Genomic DNA, 8,202 nt, shown 5'->3' on the forward strand with positions numbered 1-8,202 from the left:
GCAGAGGGACTAGGCAGGTGACCAGGCCATCTGGGCTGAGTGCTGTGAGGGAGGGGGAGAAGAGTGGTGCAGGTTACATCCCATAGGCAGGCAGGTTGCGCCCAAATGGCAGGTTTACCAGGGTCCAAAGTGGGATGAGGCAAGTGCCAAAAGCAAAATGGCTGGCAGGCCTCAGCAGGGAATCAAGGCAGGCTTAGCTGCCCAGAAGAATGTGGCCTTTAATGTGGGCCTGAAGGACGGGGGTCCAACAGGAGAGAGGATTCGTGGGCATGGAAACAGCAAGACCTTCCGTGGAAAATGACTGGGCTCTCAGAGGAAACTGCTGCAGCTTGGCAGAACTCTGGGGAACCGTGGGATATAAATCTGAAGACACTGGTGGGTCATTTGGGGATCATTGGTGGAGAACCTTAAAACAATCTAGATGAAGTGTGTTTATACAATTCATAACAAATTCACTTTCATGACCGTGAAATCTGCCTTAATCCCTTTGACTTGAGAACTAAAATAATGGTGGGAGCCCATCTGGTGATTTGGGGGATAACATCAGTGATATTACTGGGGCTTACTGTAGTTCTCGAGGGAGAACAGGTGGTCTTAGTGACAAACGGGCTGGCAGATCTGCCTTGACAGTGTGCCGCGGAGAGTGTCTGTCTTTCATTTTAAAGATGAGTAACTTGATGGCTGAGTAATGAAGGCTACTGTCTTTTCCTCTTTTATGTCAGATACAAAAGGAAACCACACATAGGAGTAAAATCAGGCATATTTTCATCACTATAGCTAAGCATGCACAAAAAAATTTTGGTTTATGCCTTGACCCCAAATGCTCCTACTTCCTAAATCTTTTGGAATATGTACACTTCCTCATTCTGCAAGGTTTCCCAGGTTTGAAGGCTGGGGGGTGGGGGGACAAGGCAGGCTAATTATCACATTTTCTAAGTACCAAGTAAGACAAAACATTATTACACCAGTTGCCTTTGAGTTGATATGACTCATAACCCCTGTGCAGGCAAACTTGCTCTCCATACAGTTTTCCAGATTTTGACCTTTTGGGGACAGATTGCCACACCTTTCTTCCAAGGTGCCTCCAGGTAGACTCACACTTCCAACTTTTCAGACAGTAGCTGAGAACTTTAACATCTGCACTATCCAAGGATGCAGAAACAATATTAAAGAGGGATCATGTAGGCAGCTTCAGAGAATACGAGGGGGTTCCCTCAGACACACACAAAAAGGAATTGCACTGGGTGGGGAGAGTTTCATAGTATGCATTTTTCCAGCTAGGCGAGCATCCAGCAACTCGCTCTGAGTTGGTGCACCCAGTGGAGCTGACTGGCAAGGTTCTCTCTGGTCACAGTGAATTTTTTCATAAAGGCTGTTTTGTTCAAACCTTGTTTCTTTTTTTTTTTTTTGATGGCCTTAAGAGAACAGCATGTGGCTATGAAATTTTGTTTCCTGCTTGGGAAGAATGCTCCAGAAACTGTTGTGATGTTGAATAGAGTTTACAAGGTCAGCGCTATAGGAGACACCCAAGTGCATGAGTGGTTTTCTTGTTTCAAAAAGGTGTAATAAAAAAAAAAAGGTGAACTGTCGATTGATGACAAACGTCATTCTGGACATCAACTTCCCAAAAGGATGAAAATGTTGGCTCGTGGTGCATTTGGAGTTCGTTCCACCAGGTCAGACTGTTAATCAAGCTTTCTATTTAGAGGTTATGAAAAGCTTGCGTAACAGTGTGCAACAAAAAAAGGCCTGATTTGTGGCAGACGGGGGACTGGTTTTGCCACCACAATAAACCTAGTCACATAGCCATCTCAGTGAGCCAGTTTTTGGCAAAAAATAGCATGCCTCCCTTGCAAAATGCACCTGACCTTGCTCCATGGGACATCTTTGTTTCTGAGAATGAAGAGGGACATGGAAGGACAGCAATTTGATAACATAGAAGAGGTGAAAAAAAATGAATGAGGTGCTGTCAGCCATCCAGGCGTGAGTTTGAAAAATGTTTCCCAGAATGGAATCGCAGATTTGACAAATGTATTAAGTGTAATGGAGAGTACTTTGAAGGTGATAAGGTTCTTTTGTAAAAAGCATTTAAATACATAGCTTTGAAAAAAAATTTCTGGGTTTTTTGGGGAGTGTTTCCTTGTAGTTTATAGTTGTGCTTTCTTTGTTCAAATCCAATATGTGTAATAAATAGCACCGATATCTCTTTACTTTTTAAAAACACGTCTCCCTTTTTAAAAAAAAATAATTTTATTGGGGACTCTAACAGGTCTTATAATATTTCATACATCAATTGTATCAAGCAAATTTGTACATAGGTGTTTACTACTTTAAATCACTCATCATTAGCTTGATGCAATGCCAATTGAGGGGCCCCAGGGTGCTGATGGGTAGGCATTGAATTGCTCACCCTAAGTCAGGCAGCTCAAAGTCACCAGTTGCTCCTTAGGATAAAGATTTACAGCCTCAGAAACCCTGTAAAGAAAGGGTTGCTGTGAGTCAGAATGGACTCAAAGACAGTCCTTTGCACTGGGATGTGTTTTACTGAGCTTACCAAGAAACAAATAATGCATTCCAAAGCAGGCTGGGTGGACTGGACACCCTCAGGCTGGCATTTCAGAAATGCATTCATTCACTGATTTTATCAACTCTCTACAGCAGCACCTAACTCAGAGGATTGTTAGAGGATTTACTAAAACAAACAAAAAAACGCCTCATGGTCATCAAGTGCAGACTGACTAGTAGTGACCCTACAGGGCAAAGTAGGGCAGTACCCTGAGTTAAGGGGTAGAAAGCACCATCTTTCTCCTGCAGAGGGCAGCTGGTTTGGAGAACTAAAGGCACTTATTTATTTAAATCATTGTATTGAGGGCTCATACAGCTCTATCACAACCCATACATCTATCCATTGTATCAAGCACAGTTGTACATTTGTTGCCATTATCATTTTCAAAACATTTGCTTTCTACTTGAGCCCTTGGTATCAGCTCCTCATTTTTCCCTCCCTCTCCCACCCTCCCTCTATTATGAACCCTTGATAATTTATAAATTGTTATTAATTTTTCATGTCTTACACTGACCAATGTCTCCCTTCACCCACTTTTCTGTTGTCCAACCCGCAGGGAGGAGGCTATATGTAGATCCTTGTAATCGGTTCCCCCTTTCTACCCCACCTTCGCTCCACCCTCCCGGTATCCCCACTCTCACCACTGGTCCTGAGGGGTTCATCTATCCTGGATTCCCTGTGTTTCCAGTTCCTATTTGTACCAGTGTACATCCTCTGGGCTAGCAGAATTTGCAAGGTAGGATTAGGATCATGATAGTGGGGGGAGGAAGCATCAAAGAACTAGAGGAAAGTTGTATGTTTCATCAGTGCTACACTGCACCCTGACTGGCTCATCTCTTCCTTGTGACCCCTCTGTAAGAGGATTAAAGGCAGTGCTTCGCTATTTATATAAAGCGTGGCATCCCTGACTGGTGTACACAGTGTTAGTTCATTCGGCAGTGATCTGAAAGGACAGAGGCTCAAGTCCACCTGGAGGTGCCTCTGAACAAAAGCCTGGCAATCTACTTCCGAAAACTCAAGCACTGAACTCTACTTCACTGGCAATTAGAATGTTTTGATCTGCAGCCATGTTGTGGTGGCGGTTTTCTTTGGCCTCCCAGGTACTCCTTAAAGCTATGAATCTCAGTAGACTCTTGAACACCATCCTTCATCTGAATTGTTATGCCTCTGTAGTTATCTTGTTCTTGTCCCTTTTAAGACTTAATAAATGTCTTCCTTAATTAACATCAACAAAACAGGAAGAAAATCCTGTGGCAAACAGTTCTACTCCGCCACAGCTGGAATCACCCTGGGTTGAGGTAAACGTGACAGCAATTACTTTGGGCAGCTAACGGTCAAGGCCAGCAGTTCAAACCAACCTGCTTCAAGATGGCCATGGCCCGGTCAAGTGGGTCAAGTCGCTGCTTCTGATGCAGCATGCTAGAGCAAGCAGATCGCGGCCGACAAGCCGAGCAAGGGCCTTGTGGCCTGCATCCGGTGCATCAAGGAGCAGGGCAGGCACTCCTCCCCGCGCGGCCACCTGGCCAACGTCATCCGCTACTTCCCCACCCAGGCACTCAACTCCGCCTTCAAGGATAAGCACAAGCTGGTCTTCCTGGGCAGTGTGCACAAGCGCACGCAGTACTGACGCTGCTTTTCCGGCAGCCTGGCTTCAGGCAGAGCAGCCGGTGCCACCTCGCTGTGCTCGGTCTGCATGTGGGACTTAGCCCGCACACACCTGGCGTCCAACGTTGGCAAGCCGGGCACGAGTTCAAAGGACCCGGGAGACTACCTGGTCAGTATCATGGACTCAGCATCCGCAGCCGCCACGAAGGTTTCAGCATGTGTACGGCCTCATCATTCACCACGCCACCTACTTCGGTGTCCACAACGCGGCCTAAGGGAGCAGCTCACAACCCCAAGAACGCGCACAGGGGGGTCGGCTGGATGATTGTGCACAGCATGACACCGTGTGACACTGCATGAAGGTCGCAGTCGGGCAAACAGGAGAGGCCATCATGGGCAGGGCACCCTGCACTGCAGGAGGAAGATCTTCCAGCACCCAGGTGGCAAGGCCTTCAAGGGCACCCGGTCCCAGTAGCTGTGCTGCAGGTGCTGCGCCTTTGAGCTGGTGGTCCAGGTCTTCTAGGCCCTGCCAGCCGCCGGAGCCCTGCCTTAGACAACGCCTTCAGGAACCCTGTGGGTCCACCTCTGTCCGCATCACGTGTTCAGGGGCTCAGCGGACCCTGAGCGCAGCTGCAGGTCCAGGTTGTGGTCGTGACCCGTAGTACGCCGTCCCCCCTCCCCAACCACCGCCCCCTTCTGCCACGTCTACTGTTTATTACAGAATCACATCTCCCTATCGGCTGCCAGCGCAGCCCCTCCTGCATGCAGTTGGCCCGCGGGCATCCCATCCGCACCACCTGCCTTCCACTAGGAGGCATTAAATCCAGGGCACGTTCTCCAAGTATCCAAAATCCTCCAGCTACTGGAGGATCCCACCTCGGAATGAGGATGGCTGCAGCCCCAGCTCTTCAGATTGTAAAGAGAAATGCACGAAAAAGAAGGCAAGAAGGGGAAAACACGAAAGCACAAGTCTTCCAAATCAAATGAGAACTGCGACTCGGACTGCCAACGACTTTGACTTGTTCACTGTGTTCTTCTCAAACACAACACTTGGCCAAAGAACCGAGGAAGAAGCTTGCAACTGGAGAAAGACAAGTCAAGGGTGGCATGGCTGTCTGGCTCCCCTGCCTCCCAGCTGCGGGCCACTAACAGGAGGGGACCCGTCTCCTCCCAGCTGCTGGTTCGGGGCTGCAGCTGATTCCCTGTCCTCCTGTCCACTGGGGGGCCACTACAACACTACAACACGTGAATCATTTAAAAGCCCCACCCCACCCCCGTTGAAGGGTGCAGGGCTAAGGGAATCTCTGAAGCAGCTCTTCCAGGGCTTCCCACTCCTTGGGGACAATACTTAACTCCCACAGATACCATAGGCTTGTGTTTGCTCAGATGTGGAGGGTAATAAAAGCTGATTTTTTTTTAATCGTTACCTAGTATATAAGAATGAGTGTATATTTATTATATACCATGTACCAGACAAGGAGTCCTTGTGGCATACGATAGTAGTTCTACATTGGGCTGCTAAGTGCAAACTCAAGCAGTTCAAAACCACCAGCTGCTCCAAGAAACAGCTGAGGCTTTCCACTCTCCTGAAGTTACAGCCTTAGAGACCCACCAGGACGGTTCTGCCCAGTCCTGTAAGTTTGTTTGTTTCGTTTTGGTTTTTTTTGGGGGTGGGGGGGGTGTTGGGATAGAGAAGCTGATACTCCTGTGGTTATTGCTATACAACCTCCAAGGTGGGCGGGGCTTCTGAGATGACTAAGACTTGATGCTTACACAGGGAGAAGCTTGCAACCATGTATCAGAGATGGGGAAGGTACGCCAGCCTAACTTAGTGAGATAAAACCCACCAGGACAGGTAGGTCCACCATGCTAGGAGACTGTAAGGGAAGGAATGAATGCCTAGCTGTGAGGAGGACGAGTGCCAGCTAAGGTGGACGAGCCTGAATGCCCAGGGGTGAGGCAGGCAGCAAGGGGGGGCAGGATCACTCTAGGTCAGATGTGTAACAACGAGCAGGGGAATTCAACACCAGCCTGTGTTAGCAGCTCTGGCACACAGGTAAGGGAAGAGCAGCAGGTGAGGATGGGAAGGTACTCAGAGGTAAACAAGCTTCATTATAAAGACAGTGCTGAGCAAAAGACTGATTTAAATGGAGTTGTTTTTTAAAAAAGAAAACAACATAATTTGGTGTTTTTCTGATCCCTTTTCGTAGCACTGAAGGAAAGGAGTAGATAAGAATACACCCAAAGGCAGCCTTTGAAGCTTTGAGAACACCCATGAGAAGCAGTGAGGTTGAAGGGAGAAATGTGAAAATGCTTTAGGGGCACAAAAGATGTAAGGACTGAAATTTGTCATTGCGGGCCAAAGGAAATAGGGGGTGGGGGGGATAACAATGAGTCTGTGAGAACTTGGGCAGCAAACTCGTAGGTTTCAAGACAAGAAACGGCAGGGTTCAATATGAGACAGGTTAAAACTGGATTTACAAGGATCAAAGCACCAGATAAATCAAACTGTTCTGGATCAGAAAACTCCGAACTGGTGATGGGCTTCCCTGCCCCAGCATACATGCTGTATCTGTGACATTTTGTATCCTACAGTGAATGTAGGGCTGCTGTGTCACAGAAAAAGATGGAACCTTCTGTGTTAGTTACATAATCTGGTACCAATTTGGGACTCGAGAGGATGGAGAGTGAAGGGGTGGAGCCTAGCCTGTCAATCGAGTCAATTGCTATAATTCCTCCCTGGAGGTGAGAGACAGTCTCTTCAGGTTCACTCCCTTGGAGACTCTCTACTGACAAGGCTGACTCCCTGTGACATACCTGAGGAGAAGCCACATGGACCTACCCTGATGCAGCCCCGGGTGCTGGAGAAGCCACATGGAGACCCCTCACAGTGCTGAGATGCTCACATTGCCACTGGATCCACAAGACTCCCCACCCACTGGCCTGTGATCTTCCTGCATTCAGTGTCATTGCATGTGTTTCATGAGTCAGAAGAGAACTTTAGAAGGTAAACAAGCAGCCATCTAGCTCAGAAGCAACAAAGGCCACAGGGAAGACGCACACCAGCTTGTGCGATCACGAGGTGTCGAAGGGATCAGGTATCAGGCATCATCCGAACAAAAAATCATATCATTGTGAATGAGGTGGGGAATGCGGAGTGGAGACCTAAAGCCCATTTGAAGGCCACTGGATATCCCCTTACAGAAGGGTCTCAGGGAGGAGATAAGCCAGTCAGGGTGAAATGAAGCAACAATGAAACATGCAACTTTCTTTCCTAAATTAAGCTGACCAGATTTTAACATTGGTAAAGCAGGACACCATTGATAAAACTCATATCCTGGCGAAACAGCCACATGGCAGCCGAAAACCGTATACCCTAGCTTGTCGTGCATTCTTTCCAAAAATTGGGACATTTTTAAAACACCATGGGACGCAGGAAAAATTGTTAAAAATCGGGATTGTCCCACCAAAAACGGGATGTCTGGTCACCTTATAAATGCTTCCTGCCCCCACCCCCACTATCATGAGCCCAATTCTACCTTGCAAATCTGGCTAGACCAGAGGATGTACATTGGTACAGATAGGAACTGGAAACACAGGGAATCCAGAGCAGATGATCCCTTCAGGACCAGTGGTTTGAGTGGTGATACTGGGAGGGTAGAGGGAGGGTGGGTTGGTAAGGGGGAACCGATTATAAGGATCTACATATAACCTCCTCCCAGGGGGACAGACAACAGAAAAGTGGGTGAAGGGAGACGTCGGCCAGTGCAAGATATGACAAAATAATAATTTGTAAATTATCAAGGGTTCATGAGGAAGGGGGGAGCGGGGAGGAAAGGGGAAAAATGAGGAGCTGAAGCCAAGGGCTTGGGTGAAGAGCGGATGTTTTGAGAATGATGAGGGCAATGAATGTACATTCATTGTACAATGTACAATGTGCTTTACACAACTGATGTATGTATGGATTGTGATAAGAGTTGTATGAGCCCCTAATAAAACAATTAAAAATAAATAAAAAGAGGACTTTATAG

At 47.5% G+C, this 8,202-nt stretch overlaps 1 pseudogene; it reads left to right on the forward strand.

Annotated features, from left to right (window-relative positions):
• Positions 1-269: 269 nt before the first annotated feature.
• Positions 270-4,646, forward strand: LOC101662308 (annotated as a pseudogene).
• Positions 4,647-8,202: the final 3,556 nt, after the last annotated feature.

This window comes from Echinops telfairi, unplaced genomic scaffold (assembly GCF_000313985.2).
Source record: "Echinops telfairi isolate 266 unplaced genomic scaffold, ASM31398v2 ScPeMD7_7424;HRSCAF=8462, whole genome shotgun sequence".
NCBI lineage: Eukaryota > Metazoa > Chordata > Mammalia > Afrosoricida > Tenrecidae > Echinops > Echinops telfairi.